Here is a 20,049-nt window from a genome sequence, read left to right as displayed (position 1 = left end):
CAAATGAAAGAGGGCCAAAAGGGCAAGCAAAGTGGAGTAGGGAAGTAAGTAAATGAAGAGTTCGCCTGCGAGCAGCAATAACAGTGTGAGCAACAGAGGGCGGCAAACGCCTAACGCCCAGCATTGATGAGCTTATGCGCCACTTTATCAACGTTATGAACCTAGTAGTAAGTGTAATGATGAAGATTACTTACAACGGGGTGTGTGTGTGTGGCGCTGTGTGGGTCGCTATGTGTGTGTTTGTTGCCGCAAACTGTTTCAGTTAATAACCGAGTTACTTGCAACAACAAAAACTAGCATGAAAGCGCAGCAGGACGTAAGTACCGAAGTTGAATTCAATGAAAAGCTGCTGCGGCGCTGTTATACACACACAATGCCAATATGAGTATGTGTATGACTATATGTGGATCTTTACACATACGCATACAATTTGCCAAGAAAAAGCTATGCGTTGTGGGTTTATTAAGTCACAGGAAGTGTATGTAAATAAGTGGAAAGAAAAGTTTATGCTATTATGCCACATGGAAAATAACTTGCCACGTCGCACACAAACAAGCATGCGCACCGTATGCTCGTGCTCAGCGCCTGCATGCGTGTGGCTGTGCGTATGTGCTATGTAAATTGTGGGCATCACTTCAAATGAACCAATGAACCGGCATGTTTGTGTGCACAAAGTGATTACTTATTAAAGGATTTGCGTACATTATTGTTTTACATTCTTCGTTGGGCACGTGCGCGCACAGCAGGGTTGCCAGAAGCGCAAACCGATCAATTTGTAAGCAATGAATTTTGAATGGAAAAGTTTATATACACTTGGAAATGGTTTGACAGCTTAGCTGGGTGTTTCGCCGAGCTTCTGCAGGCGTTAGTGGTATGTGCTTTGATATAATTTATCAAATTGAGGGTGCTAACGGGTCTAAGACACCCAAGAATGACTTTATGAGCGGATTTTTTCATTGCAAAGGCTTTTACTTACAAAAATTCAGCTTTGTTCAGTGCCGAGAGGAGACAAATCTACGATTCAGCGTACCTCAGTTACATACAAAAGGCAGGACTTAAGCAGAAGTTTTGGAAATAATGATGAGTACCATTTTTTCATTTTTGCAAATCCTAAAACGTCCTCAAAAAACCCTCGCCCGATTCTTTTCCTATGTAGAGTCTTACAATCGCATGAAAGATGACTGATAGTCTCCTTCTCTTTTACCTCCTGACAGCCTCGTCTGGCTCTGATTAGATCAAATCATTGTTGTTTAATAGTTTCAGGTTTCTTGAAGAACGGTTGGTAGCTTCTTTTAACGTTGAAGTTGTGAAGCGTTTGCTGGTTTCTGTTACCATTGAACTTGTAGAAGAGTTGCTAGTTTCTGGTTTTAATTGAACTTGTGGAACGATGGCAGGTTTCTGTTTTTCTGTAACTTGTCGAATGACCGCTAGCCCCAGGGATGTATCTCAAGTACTTTATATCAAAATAAACAATTTTTGTTTGGTAGAGTTAGTTAGTTCCGAAGCCTATCAGGCAATGATACGAGTATGGCGTTTCACGGTACAAATCGCTCGCCACTCCTTCAAATATCTTTCTATGGCTAGCTTTTTTTTACTACTCCTTCTCAGGTCTTTTTTGGTTAATTTCACAAAAATGGCAACTCCGCGCATTTGCGGACACCCAACCAGCTTATGTTTTCGTTGCTGGTAATTATTGGTCACCGCTTTGTCATTTTTTCCCATCAACTAACACTTTTATGCAAACCAATATGCGCTCATTTACTTATGCGCTTAGGTTCGCCGTATATGTTTGTGCATGACCACGTGTTACCCCCACTTATCTATATAAAGTGTCCACATGGTGTTTATGGTCATTAAGCAGCTATATACGTAACGGCCCCATTAAGTCCTCGCTATGTATGTAGGTAGGTAAGTGTGCGATTCTGTATTTTTAAGCACAGTTCCTGTACGAGCGCACAGCAGGCGCATAACGGTAAGTGGATGAGCGAAATTAACGCTTTGTTGTTCAATGAATATGAAAGATGCTTTGAATTTTTTATGTCACCGTATATATGTATGTATACATACTCGCTTTAAATGTGCCCAGCTCAGACAAGCTTCGTGATAATTGCAATGACCGCACTCCGCGTCGCTCGCTTTGCTTTGACTGCCCAACGAAATGTAAAATAATCTGTAGCAAGCTTACACTCTCCTTCACTGCTTCACTCAACGGCATTCAGTAGATTTACGACCACTTTTTAATTTAGCTGCCAGGTCCCCTGCTCCCACTTTATTCATGGCGGCTTCATTATGGCGCTGCTTTCAATTTTTCCACAGTTTTTCATTTGCTATTTTGTCGTCGCCGCAAATTTCTATCCCCCTTTTTTATGTATTGTCAGTTCATGATCCTATATTATTATTTTTATTTCCCACTTTTCTGTCGCTTTGCTTGGTCAATTGAATTGGCAGACAGGTCACTTCATCCGTCAAGTTTCGTGGTGGCACGGCAGGACGAGCGCGACAAGGCTCACTTCATTGGCTCGTGGCTCGTCACCACAAAACGTAAATGTTGATAATGTTGGTAACATTTTTTTTTAATTTTTTTTGCATAGTTATTTTTACCGTTGGCAAGTTTTTAATATTCATTTCACTTTACAACATTTTATGATATTTTATTTATTTTTGTTTCTGCTTGTGTTGCTGCTGTGGCTAATGTGTGTAGGTGTCTGCTCACACATCCTTCAGTGGTTTGGTAGTCCTTCACTGGCCGTCTCTGGCAAGTTTTATTTTATTTAATATTCTAATGAATATCCATTTTTCCATTGCATTGCACACGAATGAATTTTAATTGAATTATATCTGCTTAAAGGGTTAAAAAGGAGTTGCCAATAAATTGTGGGTATTTCTGTAGCATTTAACTATTCAATTAAAGTTCAGTGTTGATTTTACACGAAGCTTTGCATGTTTCAATACATATGTTTATAACTGCTTGAACAGTGACCGAATGCCGCACCAGTTTTGGGGGAAATAAGAAACGTCTGGCTCATAAGAGATTCCAGAAATTCCTGCTTGCCTTAGACAACTCCATGTGATGATCTACTCATCTATCAAAAACTAACGGCATCTTACTTAAAAATATTTGTAATGATTGACGGCTTTTGAGACCAAAGTTCAATGGGTGTAACTCAATAACATGTGAAAATTTTAGTATTTCACTTAAAAATTCTTTTATAAATTTTCTGATAAAATTGCTTATATAATATATAGGCCATAAGCGGCTTGTAAGACTCTCCGCTAAAGCGCAAATTGCTGATAGCTGCTCCAGTTCCACCTTTATAGTCATCCAAAGTAAGATATTTAATTGAGCTACAATTCGAAAAGATTGACCTAATTTATGTCGAACAGTTCCATATTCCATGGTCTTTGTTGGAAGTAATTCAGAGTTTCCGAAATCAACTTTAAGGCGAGATTTTTTTTTTATCAAAAGTTAATATCTTGCATTTTTTTAGTTCAAATTTCCAAAGCTGGTGGATCATTAAATTGATTTTCAATTACGTGAGGTATTTCGTAACATAAGTAGATTGGTTCTTACTGAGAGCGAAATTGTTTTTATCTTTCTTCCAGAATTTAAAAGAGAAAGAAATGTCAACACCCAAAGGAGAATCTATAACAGTTTTTAATGAAATAGTTTGTTTGTATCTGATGGTGGAAAAACGTATATTCGAGGGCTGCCAAAAGTACATTTAAGGCTTACTATATGAAGTAAGAAGTAAAAAACAGTCGATGAGGCGTCTTTTCAGATTTTTGAAAGATATTTTTTATGGAAGAATTACACTGTTAGAGAGAAAATTTTTGAAATATCCTGGTGCATTTCTGCATCAGCGATGGCTTTAACTAATCAAATGGCTACCTTCTACTTTCCTTATAACGTCAGAAAAAAACAACCATGTAAAGGGACATCTTAACCTCAATTACCCCTCTTAACAATGCATAAACCCGCCACTGTACAAATCTAGGCAAATATTAAGTAGCGCAAACACTGTCAATGACATTATCTCCTACTCCAATGTGTAAGTGAATTAGTGAAAAGAGTTAAAAATAAATTTGCCATTTAGTTGAGTGCAGTTGAATGAAATTTGGTTACTTTTGCTGAAATTGATTTAAATCGAATTGAAATGGTATTGAAGTTATAAGTAGCTTCCACACAGTAGAAATCCTTTCGGAAAACTACCACCACACGCCACCTATAAAAATAGTGTAATACATTCGAACGGCATTTATTTTTTGCTTTACTTAACTGTGGGAATTTATTTTTTTATTGAAAAATATCTGTAGTAGTTTTTGTTGGTTTTCGTACAAATAAAATGAGAAAACTTCTTTTGTCCACGAGTTCTTTTTATTCAACTTTCAATACAGTTGTGTGCTCTTAAAGCTGACCTGTCTGCATCCTGTGCACTTTTCTGATAAGTTTTTGCCTGCACACACATAGAGACACACAAATACATGTCAGTATGTGTGTGGATTTCAATTTTCTGTTTGCATTTTGCATATTCGCATGGTAATTGTCCTGCTCTCTTTCGATTTCTACCACATTTTGGTTATAAATTGGCTTAAAAGAAGTTGTCCAGCTGCCTGTTTTAAACCACAAATGGACACGGCAGGGGAAAGAAAGAAGTTCGAGAATTTTACGTTGACGAGTAGCAAATGAAAGTTACGAGTAAAGTTTGTGAGTTTATATAGATTTTTAAAATATATTTACTGAAGTATGCAAATGAAATAAACTTTTAAAAGATAGGAAGAAATCAAACCTTCTAATCAAAAGAGCCGGATTGAAAATATGTTAATATGTTTCGAGGAGTTGAAATAAATCAAGAAAGGTTATTTGTGTATATTTAGAGCTTTTGTCAAATCTATATCAGATGTGCCTTAAGACCTATAGAACTCAACTAGTTTTACATCTCATAAAATGTAAACAACGGTTGTGAACTTGGCTAAATGTAAACAAAGAGGTCATTGACCCGATAAAATGTAAATTTGAGGTTCATTGACCCAACCAATTTCAAACTAATTTGGTATATGCAGTTGTTCTGCGGTGCTTGTGGTACGCTATGACAATGGGTGAAAACGGACAAAAGCCACGCCTACTTTCCATACATATAACACAAATTTAAATTCCATCTTATTCTTTTATTTCCAGTAAACAAATCAGGCATCAATGATGATATCGGGATACAACTTTTCACAAGTAAATAGTACTCTCGAAGTATCCAAAAACTGTCGAAATGCGGCTATAACCTAGACACAAAGTATCTGAACCTCAGTACAGTTAGCTGATTTTTTAACAAACATATCGGTTAATTTGTAAGTTCTAATACTAAAATTTGGTAGAATATTTTTGTGATGATGATTGGTGGATAAAATCGGATTAACACTTCTCTTAGCCCTCATATACATAATAAAAATATATCATCTCAATGCTAATTGGATGACAACGGAGTTCATTATCTCAGCTAAAGAATAAAATAAAGACATTTTATCTTTAAGGCATGCAAGACAATTTGTCAGTCTTAGAATAGATGAACAGCTGCTGGCGTATGCCGTATGCTGGCTTATGCCGACGATATTGATATCAGGAGCAGGATTGCTCTTGCCAACAGGTGCTACTTCTGACTGAGTAGGCAATTGAAAAGTAAAGTCCTCTCTCGACGAACAAAAGCTAAACTCTATAAGTCGCTCATAATTCCCGTCCTGCTATTGCGCATGACAGCAACCGGCGACGTTACGAGTTTTCGAGAATACCGCAGTCGATGGAACGATGAGCTGTACGAGATATACGACGACATTGACATAGTTCAGCAAAGTAAGAGACAACGACTACGCTGGCTAGGTCATGTGGTCCGAATCGACGAAAACACTCCAGCGCTGAAAGTATTCGACGCAGTACCCGCCGGGGAGAAGCATTCTCATGGCTCCGTTGGAATATCCAATTGGCGCCACGTAGCGAAAAGAAGAAACGACTGGCGCGCTGTTGTTAACTCGGCTATAATCGCGTAAGCGGTGTCTACGCCAATTAAGAAGAAGAAGAGGCAATTATAGTCTGAAGTACCTCAAAATTAAGTTTTTTCTTACAAAGTAATTTCAACATAAGTATATCCTCTTAAACAACAGTTTATTTTTGCTGCGCATTCTCATCTTTTAATACAACTAAAAATAAATGTTCCCTCGAAACAACTGCCGGTAGCTTAGCATACAATTAGGCACGCAAAATCATCGATATCTTAAATCTAATATTAGTTGTTGCTATGACAAGTAGCATGCCAATACTATTAAATATATATTTTCCGTTTAAATAAATCTGATATTCACGCTGTTAGAAAGCGTTTAGAAATTCAAACGAACACCAATTATATATTCACACCCAAAAATGTTTAAAAATAGCTATAGAAATGTGCGATGAACCTGATACCTTTACGTTGAATGGGAAATCGAATTAGCGAACAGTATAAATAACTGTAACTGCGCAGTAACACAGCGTCATAATATGCGTTTATACACCCGTAGTACACAAGGATTATTGTGTTTATGAAAATGAATGATAGCGCGTGTTGCAGCTCCGTGCCCAGCACCGCAGGGCTGTGATAATTGGAAGCTAATGCCGAGTTTGTGCGACAAATTCATTTTCCAGCAAATCGAATATGTTGTTGTTATGATTGAATGACATGAAGCAGGTAGTTATTATGGCGATGATGCTGGGCACTAATTGGATTTATGCACGCATTGTCAATAAAATAGGGTAATTGAAATATAAAGAAGCTTGTTAGACTTTGATGCATTTAGCGGTTATGTTGCGCTTATAAGCTTATAATGAGGTGGTAACAATAGTGTGAATATCTAAGCTGGAAATGTTGCTATAGCAGATAAAGTGGCTGAAGTATTAGGCTACTGTTTGACAGAACTCTTCTGATACTGGTTGATATGGTTTAACTCATATCTAATATCAATACTCATATCTAAATCATGACACTTTAACCCCCCGCTAAGATTAAAATTATGCTCCAGAGCACTGATTCTTAGAAAATCAAATTTATAAAAACAGTTAAAGTCAAACGCGACAGTTAGCAGCAACACATTGGATATGCAATCTTTTTGGCGCAGCTCACTCATAAAAATGCTGTTGTCATTTGAATACATACATATGTATGCTTGCTTAGCTACAGACGCCTACATACTTATATTTAACGTGTTTGCGCGTTATTTTTATTTATTCATTAACTGTCGCACATAAATGCGCATATTTCTCTCAACTCTTGCCTTATGCTATATAAACATATACATATATATGTGTGTATGTATGTATGTGTGTATCTGCTTATAAATTTTTCAAAAAATATATGCGTTTTCTTTTGCCTCGCTTCTGTTTTATTCTCTACCCTTATACACATATGCAGCGCTTCCAGCAGTCAAGTCGCGTTCGCAAGACTTTCTAAGGCCACCGGGGCGTATGAGTGCTATTTTGTTGCCAGCAAAGTACGTGAATGTCGCATGTTAATGTGAAAAACGCCAGCAGATAATGTTATAAGCATAAGTGTTAACATATTTAAGGAAATACACAAGCGTATAAGTTGTTCTAGCTGTGTGCAGAAAGTCAACACGCATTCATATTCGGACTTAATGTATTTTTAAATGCGAAATGGGAAACATTACGCAGAGAGTTAATCAATTTCTTAGAACACGAAAATTTGCATTTTAATTTGCAAAAAAACAAAAAAAAATAGGTTGCACCGAAGTTATAATACCGTTATAACTACAAACTCTTCCTTGCAAGAACTTGTTTCCGCTCGTTCAGTTTGTATGGCAGCTATGTACATATGTATATGCCGTAGTAATCCGATCTGAAAAATTTCTTTGGATATTGCATTATTGCCTTAGATTATATTCTGTGCCGAATTTCGTGAAGTTATCTCTTCAAAATAAAAAAAGTTTTCCATAGAAGCACTTGATTTTGATCGATCAGTTTGTATGACAGCTATGTGCTATAGTGGTCCGATATCGGCCGTTCCGACAAATGAGCAGCTTCTTGGTTAGGAAAGAACATTTGCGAAATTTCAAAGCGTTAACTCAAAAACTGAGGGACTAGTTGGCATAAAGGCATGCAGACTGACAGACGGATAGATGGACAGGCAATGTTATTGTATAAAACTACTTTTTGTGTCAAATTATTCGTTTTCAATATAAAATATTTCTTAAACTTGTTGCTGTTTTCTGAGAATAAATAAATAAAATGTGTGTTTAGTTTTTCTTAAAGCTTTCACTAGGTGGCGCTGTAGTATCTTTCTTGGTAATTTTATTGGATTGCTTCACAATTTTGACGAGTACTCTCTGAAGATCTCAAAAGGACACATTTTTCTGAGCACCCTGTATATAGTGGCTAGCAAAAAGTAACTAAAACAGCCTTATAGTCTCTTCCGACTAGTGTGGAGCACAAGAAACAAGCTTTTGAAAGAGTCTGATAAAATGTTGACGCCATTATAGGATTACTTAGCGTCAAGCAGTCATATAGAAAGCACTAAAATCGGCGACTGGGTCTATAATCGATATCCAGTTGCCAGCCATCATACAAAGTTCAGTGAATTGGTGTCCATCGTTTCGACAACTGTTTAGATAGAGACCTAAGTTCAATTAATTGACCCAAATAACTTATATAACGCTTTATGAACACGTCATTAGTAATGTTACAGAATACTCATTCGACATCAAAAGACTCCTGTGTTAATTTCCCTTTGCCTGTTTTGACACTAACGTGACACACTAATGTCAAAACGTGTGTCAACTCTATGCAATATTGTCTTATTCAATGACACATACGTGAATATCGATATGCTTGCGTGCGCTACAAACGTCAGTTGCAAAATTCATTACATGGACTAGAGTGCGACAGCAGTTGTGCGCGAGAAAAATGTCAAGTGTCAAGCGTCAAGTGCGCGCAGTGAAGATGCTTGTCATGCCACAGCATCCCGCTGTCAGCAATATCCATATGTTAATGCATTTGAATGGCAATAAGCATATTACACAAGTTCGGGCAACTAAAGAAAATTTTATTTATGAATACCAGTCAACATGTGAGGCATGCTTCAAAACGCACAAGCTGAATCTAACTAACGGTAAGTTAGTGGGTGCTGACTGTCAATGCAATGCATATTTCCAAGCGCTTTTGCTGGTCATTATGACAGTCATTGCTGGCACCTTGTCGGAGTCAGAGTGGCTTGGGTTGATTTAAGCGACGGTCGGACGTGTGTTTTTTAGTTTTCTTACTTTTAACAGGCCTGCATACATCAGTCATTCAGTCATTTGTGAGCTTTCCAGTAGACGTAAGCGCACATCAGTCATGCAGGCAGCTTTCAAATTTACTCATACACATGCGGATGTGCAGACATCAGTCATACAGTCAGTTATTCAATCAGCACACACAGTCTGACAGCCATTCAGCAGAAGTTTTTAGTTTACTTTTTACTTGCTTTTCAAGCCATTATTTCAGTTGCCAGCACAAATACATATGCATATCCGGTACACATATCCTTTTTCAGGCTTTGCCTGTGACAGCCACACACACAAGCACACAATGCGCATTTAATTAAATACACGCAATACGTATTTTCATTTCGAATTTGCTCGCTCGACTGATACTATATTCGTTTACCAGCCCAACAACGGTACTTCAGCTCGCACAGCGTCTGCTCGGAGACACGTCTGCCAGGATATCAGTGTATCAGCGTTGATGAGTTATATAAACCACGCTGCCGGTTTTTATTTACTCGCACTTGTTGTTGCTTGTTGTACAAAAATATGCCATTGCATTTGGTGTTGTTGTTGTCTTCGAACATTCATAGTACATTACCGTTTTAATGGCAACAGCTCAAGTTTTATGAGAAAAGTTTGTTGTTTACTTTCGGGCGGCAGCAGCTCCATACAAATGCCATACAATATGTGTGTGTGTATGAGTTATTGCATTATCCACAGTGTATACATATGCTCGTGTGAAAGGTTTTCGTATTCATGGACCCGCTGTGGTTTCCGACATTTATGAAGTGGGCTTAAGACAGTGTCAGAAAAAAAGCGATATACTCTTTTTATTAGCGCTGTAAGCTGCTAGATAGCGAAAAACTATAAGCTATCAAATACTCATTTGGCAAGTGATTTTTGAAGTTTTCAAGGGAAAGCACCACCAATTATGAGTCCTCTTAAGCGCGAGGTCTTACTTTAGGTCAATTCTTGTGATCCTCGCAAAAGGGATCCCAATTTGGAGGTTCCACAACTGGTAGATCAGTCGTGTCGAAATAAAATGTGTCGTTCGTGCCTCCTTGGACCCGAAGAAGTACGCACGCTACTGTAGCCGGTGGACAAGGCGAAAAGATGTGTTACCCTACAGTTGTGCAAAATGTTTAAAGACTGCGCACCACTTGCTTTCACCAACGAGGAGATTCAGAGTGCCATCAATAAATCAAAGGCTTCGAAAACAGATCTACTGATGTCACCCATTGAACATCTACAATGTGAAGCCCGCATGCTTCCGGTTAAGGAACATAATAATTCCTCTCCAAGCAGTTTCTACTGGGCTTTTTTTGCACAAAAGAGCCTACCAATAATCTGATTGAAGTGGATCTGTCTCCTAGTAACAGTAAGAGGTCCTTCGTTGATTACGTCGACGGCTTCGATCAGTTCGCCAACGAGACTTCGGACCTAATTCACTTCAGGCAACTTCACCGAATCTCTCTCAGTGAATGGTGTACTTGGACGCAACTGGGGTATTGTAGTAGGTTAAATTCCTACTTAAACAGAACCGACCCCGACATACCAAATATACGTATGTCAAGTGGACATTGAGCCCCCGCATGACTTAACCACTTTTTTGCATGCCTATCCCAATTACTTTCATTTATCTATACGCTAAGCCTTAGCAAAACAGGAAGATATCAGATATCTACATCCCCAAGCATTTAAGTGTAATATATTCCAAAAGTTAGCTTATGTAAATTGACTTTGCAAATTTTTAATGAATTTAACTAAAATATATTCCACTTCCATTCTATTGAAATTGGAAGCTCCTCTGCCTTAGGCTAAAACCACATTTTGCTGAATTTTTGTGAATGTGTGGAGATATTTTAAAAGGTTTAATTTTTATGCAAAAATTCTCATGTACATTTTAATAATTTCATTTCTTTTATTTGCGGTAAGTGCTCTTCTCAATTATGCTGCAGATTTGCAGGTATTTTGTTCATTCTAGTGCCTTTTTGTTCCGGAATTCAGAATTAATTTGTTATTGGCTGAGAAATGCACATTCTAAGCTTCTTACAAATTGTTCAATTTCCACACAAGTGTGTTATGTAATATATGTAAATAAAAGTGTGCTGTGGTTTACTTGAAAAATGTGTTGTGGGAGCAAAAAAAAACGCTGAAGCTATAATACCCTTCCCAAATACAAAAGGCCCTTACTGAACTTGATTTGGACTGGGCCAAAATGTGCAAATTTTCAGATCGACATCTCAAAAACTGATATGTTGGAAGAACATACAAATGGACAGACTGTCCAGGGTATATCAAACAATTAAATATGTACAGATATGGTAAAAAGGGTTATTCAACCAACTATGGCCTAGTATCATTTCCAAGAATTTATAAGTACATGTGGCAAAGCTTGGCAACATAGAAAGTATTTGATTATATCAGAGTCAGTTGTGACAACATTAAGCCGCTCCTTTTATTGGAGTTCTGCTCTTTTCTTACCGAAGTCAATATTATCGGCCTGCACACACATATATAGTATATAATATGGTATAACCGCTTCCTATGCTACCTGAAATAAAGTTCAAACGATTTTAAGACACAAATTATGCCTAAAGATTAACTAAGATATGTTAAATTTTACAACAACTCCTTGTAGAAAAGAAAGTGGAAGTATCATAAGTGGAAATTATAAAAAAGAAAAACAAAATTTAGCTCGATAAATTCTCGCTTAGTGCTCTCAGTCATTCAATCAATCATTTCTACTCAATAATATATTTTTCCCTTAAAAGTGTGAAAAGAACGGCACAAATAAGTGATTTGCTCAACCAACGGAGTTTTTTCGGTGCATTATTTAAAAACTACGAAATTCTCAACCCATTTATGTAATTTGCAAAGTTCATTGTACATTTTTGTTAATTTTTTTTTTCGAATTGGACTTGTGAAAGGTTTTTAGTTCACTTTTTTCTTCATAAATTATATTAAATTATAGATTTTCATAAACTTACCTTAACTTTATCGCTTATCATTGGACTGTATGCGTGGTGAGACTTTCAACAGGATATTTCAGAAAATTCAGCGTTCGTAGCGGTCATTCCATTAGAATAATTGTCACTGAAAATCTAAAAAAAAGAAAATAGACTGTCAGTAACTATCTACAATTGATTGATTTTACTATTTCCAACCAAAAGAGACGCAAAAAGTAAAATCAAACTGAAACACTAAAAATGAAACAGCTGGGTTGAAACTTTTAAAACTTTCGGATCGAAATAAATTTCAGATTTTTTGAAAGTGATTTCTATATTTTTGTAAAATTTTTATTTTAATGTCATATATATGCTTTTCTGTTTTAATGTATAGGATGCCGGTATAATACTGGTGAAGGTTAGGTTAGGTTAGATGGCTGATCGAAGATCGCATGTGGACTTATATGTAGTCCTTTGTGTAGCTATAGAAAAGAAGAACTCCTGTGCTCGGCCTGGGCAAAGAGAAGGTTAATGTTGAATAAAGTTTAAAGTCTCTACAAAATTCTGAGAAGCTTCGAAATTTGTATAAATTTTGCGATGATATCTTTCTATAAATATCAGAAAATCTCCTCCTTCGTTTCTCCTCCTTTGATTTAATAATCTATCTCAAATTTTATTTTACTAATAGCTTCCAATCCTTAATATGTATGTATGTATGTATTTTGAGAATCCAGTTCGGTTTGACAGGCATGTGTCTGTTGTGGAAGATTTCAGAGTTAGATACTTTCAGAACCTTTTAGGAAAATTATTCCAAAACTGATGCAGTAGTAATAAGGCTGAACAAAGAAGACATAAAAGACCATATAAGTTGTAAGCTTACTCAGGTATTGGTAATCCAATACCAGCTGGGAAATGCACATACTTTTTGCCAATAACTGATAGGTCTATGAGCATAAAATATAATAAATTATGTAAGAAGCACAATAAAACAGCATAACACCTAAAATTATGCAATTAAAGAGTTGAAAACTCATTTAAAATACCTTTATGGGGAGAGCGTAAATAAATTGACCATTTCGTTGAAAAAAAGTTGTAGATTGTCGCATCCTAAAAGCGGCTATTTCTGGAAATTCAATTTGTTGAGACACCAGTACGCATAATTTATGTAAGTACCAATTATTTTGTGAATTATATAAGCATATTAAAAATTCAACATCTACAAATTCAAATACAAATTATACGAACAAATTCAATGGACCCGAAAGTGAATGGAATTTAAGCATAAATTATGAGAAACCCAACAACTGCTTAAATAGTAGCAGAAACTTATGGCATTAATAATTCATGGCGATAAATATCGCTTTAGAAGTTAAGTCTATGCCAACATATTTCTTCTATTTATTTATTTATATTTTTTCCAATCGAAGAAAACGTGCGGCATTAGCATCCTTATCAATGCTTAAATGGCGAATAAGTCAAGCGTATGACAGAAACAAAAAAAAATATGGGAAGAAAATAAAAAAAGAGAAAAAAGAAAAAATAAATATGCGTAGAAAAAAGATGCCAAGCGAAGAATAGAAACAAAGCGCCAAGAGAGTACGGAGTAGAAGAAAATCAAATGCCAAAGGATATCAAAAACGCGAAAAGAGCAAAAATCAATAGCGAAAAAACGCGCAAGAATTTTACTTGTACATTTTTGGGATTTATTTACTTAAAGGAAATATTTCAATTTTATGAAAAAGTAGCGCGAGCAAGAAAAAAAGGCGGGCGCGAGCAACTTTTTTGTTGCTTATTTTGTTTTATTTAAGGCAGCATACAAAATCAGCAGCAGCTTAGCGCCGAAAAGCGGCACAAAAGCCAAAAAAAATATAAAAGCAAATTGAAGAAAGTCCGAGGAAAGTAGCTTAAAAGGCTTTAAAAGGGACCAAAAGCTGGGGTGATGCGCCTAAAAAAGCGCAGCAATTTTACTACACAGCATACACACAGACGCACTCAAATACTCCTACACACACATGTATGCGCAGCTGAGTGCTGTCGAGTATTGGGCAAACAGCAACAGCGAAAAAGGCAAATACACGAGCTATGAAACAGCTGAGCGAAAAGTAAAAATAGAAACGTTGTATGTTGGTGTGGGTAGCGAAAATAAAATAGAATAAAATTTGTGTACAAAAGAAGAAACATCAAAAAGTTTTAATACAATTTGTGCGAGCAAAATGCACAACTCCTTCAACCCCGACAGCGCACTCACACACACACACACACACACACACGGAGTAAGTTGTAAATAAATATTGATGCGCATATAATCTTTAATATTGTACACACACAAATACAAATTAGTACGCTTGTGTGTGTGTGTTTCTAAGTGTGCTTGTGTTTGTTAGCTCTTTGTATTGTTTGGCAAATCAGTAAATGACATTCAAATTGTAGATAGCGCCACAGCAACACAGCAACACAGCAGGAGTTGATTGGCATCGGCAAGCAGCAAATACAAATACAACAAAGACAATTGGTGTGCTCAAAATGTTAGTGAAGTGAAAAGCTAAAAAAGAAAAACCAAGACTGAACGTTAGCTATGGCTGCAGCACAGCTATAATACCCTTCACTGGTGTATTTATTATAGCATAAAAGGGTATAAAAAGATCTGTTTACAGATTTTAAACGATTAATTTGTTCGGCAGCTATACATATGTTATTGTGGTCCGACCTAGACCATTTATTGGGAGATTGTAGCTTTGTCCTAGATAATAATCTGTGCCGAATTTCATGAGGATACCTCGTCAAATACAAAAGGTTCCCATACATGGATTTGACTTTGATCGTTCAGTTTGTATGGCAGCTATACGCTATAGTGGTCCGATTTTAACCATTTCTTCATAGATTGCACCTTTGCCTTAGACAACAATCCATGCTAAATTTCTTGATTATATCTCGTAAAATGAAAAAGCTTGGCAAACAAGCACTTTATTTCGACCGTTCAGTTTGTATGGCATCTATATGCTGTAGTGATCCGATATCGGCCATTCCAACAAATGAGCAGCTTCTTGAAGAGAAAAAGACGTGTGCTCAATTTCAGAACGATATCTGAAAAACGAAGAGACTCAATGTGACATTTTATATACTGTATAGAGACTACAAGGTTTCCTTCTGTGTATTATAAACTCAATGACAAACTTTATATAATATGTGTAGGGTGTATAAAAGAGAACGAAATCAAATGAATAAATAGAACCAGTTGGAGAACGCGTGCGTCTTCGTTTCCAGCATAAGTGAGTGTAAAAGGAAGCAGTCAACACCCGGCAACAAGCAACAATGAAAACAACAACAATTCCTGCAATAACAAGCAGTCATCGATGTTGTTACGTCAGACACTTCTGCCAGAACGTTGCCCCTCGTCAGCTGTCCAACCGTCGTCGATGTCGGCGAACCATACAAACTGTGTTGAATTCTCCAACAACTCAAAAAATTCTTCAGTTCGCTTATCTATAGAACACCCTCCCATTCTCATCGCTTGAAGTTGTCTAGTCGCATCCGTGGCTGCCTGGCTGCCAACTAGTAAATTCTCTTCCCACACTACGCTCTTTCATCTCCATTCGCCACTCAGCCACAGATTTCCGTATATCTCGCCGATGTTACGCAACAATCTTAACGGCAGCAATAGCAACAATAACAACTACAGCGACAGCGGTAACAACAAAGTGTCTCAAATTCAAATCCCAATTTCCGAAATATTGAAATCTGTGTGTAAATAATTTAATTTGGTGAAATTTAAGCGCACAAATACAATTACGGAGACACTTAATGTTTGTGCCCATATTTGGCATACCCTGTAGGAAAGTTTCTTGTTACTAATGTTGAGACAATTTGCATCACCATTCCAATCTGTTTCCCGTCGATTCTTTTACACTTTCAATGAGTAAGTCGATGCAAGAACACTACCATCTAAAGCTGGCGATTATGGGAGGCTACCACAGAACTCGTCTAAGATATCAAGAAGCTTCCCAGTGGCAAGATGAAGGATCAAAATTAGATATTAAAACGTCGGAACACCTCTTATGATTCGCTCCAGCATTATCTAGAACTTGTCTTACATATCTAGGAGCTTTGCAGTTCAGAAGATTAGATGAAATATCAAAATTAGATATCAAGTCGCACCTAAAGTTCGTAAAGGTGTTGTCGTCTAATGACTAATACTTCAGCTGAAATTAAACTGTACCTCTAGCTGGCATTACTAAGAACCAGTAGGGTTATATTTGGTCTGACAGCCTGTTAGTATAACCTATGCTAACCGTTTTAGACAAAGTTTAGAAAATCTGACCTAAGCTAATCGTTTGTTGAGGAAAGCAATAAACTCTCGACCCTTCCAATTATAATATATAAATTTTAAACTCGTGCCTGTTGTACGACTGCACCAGCTTACATTGTCTGCGGAACCGTGCGCCACATAAATTCGTGCACCACGCTGCGTTCGATGCCATGAGATTCATGAGAAAACTTTCTTACCGCCATTAGTTTAATTTGGCAGCCGCACTCCTCGCACGCGGCCAATATGCCGCCAAACTTTCAACTTCATTTTGTGTGCGACTACATGAAATCGAGTTCGCCAACTCAGTTTCGCCTTGCTAACAACCTTTTAAGAAAACATTTTCCAGAGCACTTATAGTTTAATTTGCGAGTCGATATAGCGTTAGCATTGTTGTTGCCATAGCGGTTGGCAAACACACAAACGGAAGACTTAATATTTCCGGACACGTGTGCGTTCTTTTTTCTTAGCAAGCTCCAGCTGCCCCGCAATGCTTGACATACAAACCGCTTATGCGGAGAGCAGTTGTTCGAAGCAATTGGTTAGAATGCCCGCTGAAAAACGTCAGTTCGCACACGAAGCTCATGGCGTGGGTTGAGATTTTGATTTCAGCAGCAAATGCAGCGAAAAATGACAACCAAACCGCATAAACTGAGACCGCAGAAGCGCACTGAATTGCAGCACATTGCTTGCTTTGGCTGCTTCCTGTTCGCCTGCCAACCAACTTATGCGGCTTCATGGCGGTCGTCCTACTTTCGTCGTTCAACGCCACACCGTCATAACAGTACATATCCACGAGCGACACATTGTGCGCGTCGAGCAAGGACACAGCACGTCCGTACACTTTCTGAACGCACGGTACTCCAACTAAGTGTAATATACCGATTAAGTATGTGCGCCTATGTGTGTCTCGCACTGTGTTTGTCGCTGCAGAGTGACATTTGTTGTGCCACAGCGCGTCAGTAACTGCTACGACTAACCGGCGCGCCCGTGCGCCACTTACCGCGATCTGCTCCCCGAGCGCAGCTACCAGAGATTTCACGACACCATTACCAAATTACGCCGTGGGGTACAAACGACGAGACGACCAACTTTTCCAAAACCCAGCCAACGCGACAGAAACCCGGAGTTTCGCGGCAAGAAAAAAAGACGACGCAACCAAGAGAAAAGAAGAAAGGAGAGAGTAAAAAAGGAAATTTTTAAAAAGTAAAAAATGGCAGCGTAGCAAAAACCAAGCAAAGGAAGCGGCGTGCGGATGCGGCTGTGACGCTGACTGTGGCTGTGGCAGCCGTAGTATCACTTTATGGGCTGCTGTGGCACCGCAATCATAGCAGACGTGCAGGGTTGGAGAGCGAAATGGTGAAAAAAGTGTATCCAAATAGTCATTTGAGCAGATAATTTTCAATGATTATGTGAAAATTTGTTCCTTTTTTGCCTCGTTTACACCACGCTTGCCTACCAGAGCCACACATCATTGCGACGTCAATGGCGTTCGGGCGTGTATTCGATTTCGGAAACGGGCGTACAAGCGCTGCCGTTTGCCTGAGTGGAATTTGAAATGGCGTGAAAAGCGTTCGAGCGCTGTCAACAGTTTACATGGCCGTTTACAGTCGTGCGGAATGGGCACATTGTTGCTCAGCTCGACGTTCGGCGTCGCGTCGCGTCGTGTCGGCGTGGTTGGTTGACGTTTTCAATAGTAGATTTGCGATAAGCAAAAATTCACTTGGCAGCTGAAGAAAGGGTAACAAAATTAGGGATTACTGTTGGATTTATTATCATTTTACTTTAATATTTTATGGTTTAAGGGGAAAAAGTTTATTGAAAGTTTTTGCGGCAGACGTTGGAGATGCGCTTTTATTGAACTTTAGGTGTGAGTTAATAAAATTTGCTTAAGTGCTTTATAAATGTGGATTTAAGTTTTTGATGGGTTGCGAAATTGAACTATATGGCAAGCGTTGCTCATTATAAATTAATTCCTTATCTATGGAACTGGATAGCGTTAAATAATGGAAGGGTTTCTTAAACGCAAAATAGTGAATCAATAGATTATAGTTATAGGAATTATTCGTGGCCTCACGAACACCAGCGTATTTACCTAATCTAACCTAACCTCCACATCCCGGCTGACGGAATTCAAAGGCTCTCTAAACAATATTGTTGAAAGTCAGGTAAAAAGCTCTGCTCAGTTTCACTGACTGGAAGTATTTACCCGAGAACCTCAAAGAAACTCGTTTAACCCCCAAATTAAGGTGTCTTTGATAAGTTGCGTCCTCCTCCTCCCCTCTGTGCCAGAAACTTGGTCATGCCTGAGCACGCCCGTACTCTCAGCGAGATCAAGGCCTGTATAGCAGCTATGCTTGCTTTGCTCACTGGGGGGCATTACTAACTCACAGTCTTTGGATCCGATCTACATTTCGAATGGAGTTCATCTTAATACTCTCGTATCCCTTGGAAGCATTTAAATGGAATACGGGCGTCCTTTAGTTGAGAAGATGGTTCTGTCTACTCCTCCGGCGTCCTTCCAAAGCCTGAAGCAGACACGGCTGACATACATACAGACTTGCTTTCACTCCACACTCCTTTGGCATCTTGTTTTTCATCTCCTCCTTTTTGATAAACGCATTTAACACACCCGTTTACCCACATTAACGCACAAATTAAATTGTGTTAAGTGAATATTTTAAAACTTCTACCAATGACAGCGACAAGTGCAACAACAACAGCAACATGGATATACATATACATATGTATGTATGTTTATGGTTGTGCGCAGAAAAAGCAACAATAATGAACTTGGAAAACTCAGTGTCGCAACAGCAGTCGAGTCAAGTCCAACAGTATGCTCGTGAGTACGAACATAGCTGATAATAGGCAGAACACTCACAGCAGTAACAACAATACAAAATGTTGCGGCAAGTCCTACAACTCAGAGAGGAAAAAATTTGTACTCACAATTGCCACAGTCAGTTTCGCAGAACCCTTATCAGCGATGATGTGATAACAAGAAGTGACAGCACTCAGCTGCATGTAACGACTAGTGAGCCGATGAAAGGACTTATAGGAAATTTTGCTGCTTAGGAAATAAGAAATGTGTAGTGAGTGTTCAAAAATATACTGGAACTAGAAATGAAATGAAATGGTACATAATTATATCGGAAAGTCATGGTTTGAAATATTTTTTCCAAATTTGAAATACCCTGAATAGGGTATAATGAGTTTGCCACAAGTTTTGTAATATGCAGAAGGAAATGTCGGAAACATTTTAGAGGGTTTTTCGAAATGATTAGCGAGCTAAATCGATTTGGCCATGTCCGTCTGCCGGTCTGCCTGTCCGCTTGTCTACCCGTCCGTATATATGTACGTGAATTAGTCCTTCAGTTCCAAGCTATCGATCTGGAATTTTGCGCACATTCTTTCTTTACTAAGAAGTTGCTCCTTTGTCGCAATCGCCTATATTGTACCATGATAGCATATAGTTGTCATATAAGCTACAAAACTACTTACATGTCGCATTAGTATTAA

The 20,049-nt window shown here is 38.0% G+C and overlaps 1 protein-coding gene across 1 annotated transcript in view; it reads right to left on the bottom strand.

Annotated features, from left to right (window-relative positions):
* Window positions 1–20,049, bottom strand: part of LOC126761505 (poly(rC)-binding protein 3) — a 269,045-nt gene that overhangs the window by 207,174 nt on the left and 41,822 nt on the right. Inside the window, exon 2 of the mRNA XM_050477778.1 lies at window positions 12,267–12,380. The gene's annotated coding sequence lies outside the window, so the exon portion shown is untranslated. The remainder of the gene's footprint in view (window positions 1–12,266; window positions 12,381–20,049) is intronic.

The sequence above is a fragment of the Bactrocera neohumeralis genome, chromosome 6, assembly GCF_024586455.1.
Source record: "Bactrocera neohumeralis isolate Rockhampton chromosome 6, APGP_CSIRO_Bneo_wtdbg2-racon-allhic-juicebox.fasta_v2, whole genome shotgun sequence".
Lineage (NCBI taxonomy): Eukaryota > Metazoa > Arthropoda > Insecta > Diptera > Tephritidae > Bactrocera > Bactrocera neohumeralis.
The sequence above is the reverse complement of the archived record's forward strand: the minus strand, read 5'-3'. Positions and strand labels throughout refer to the sequence as shown.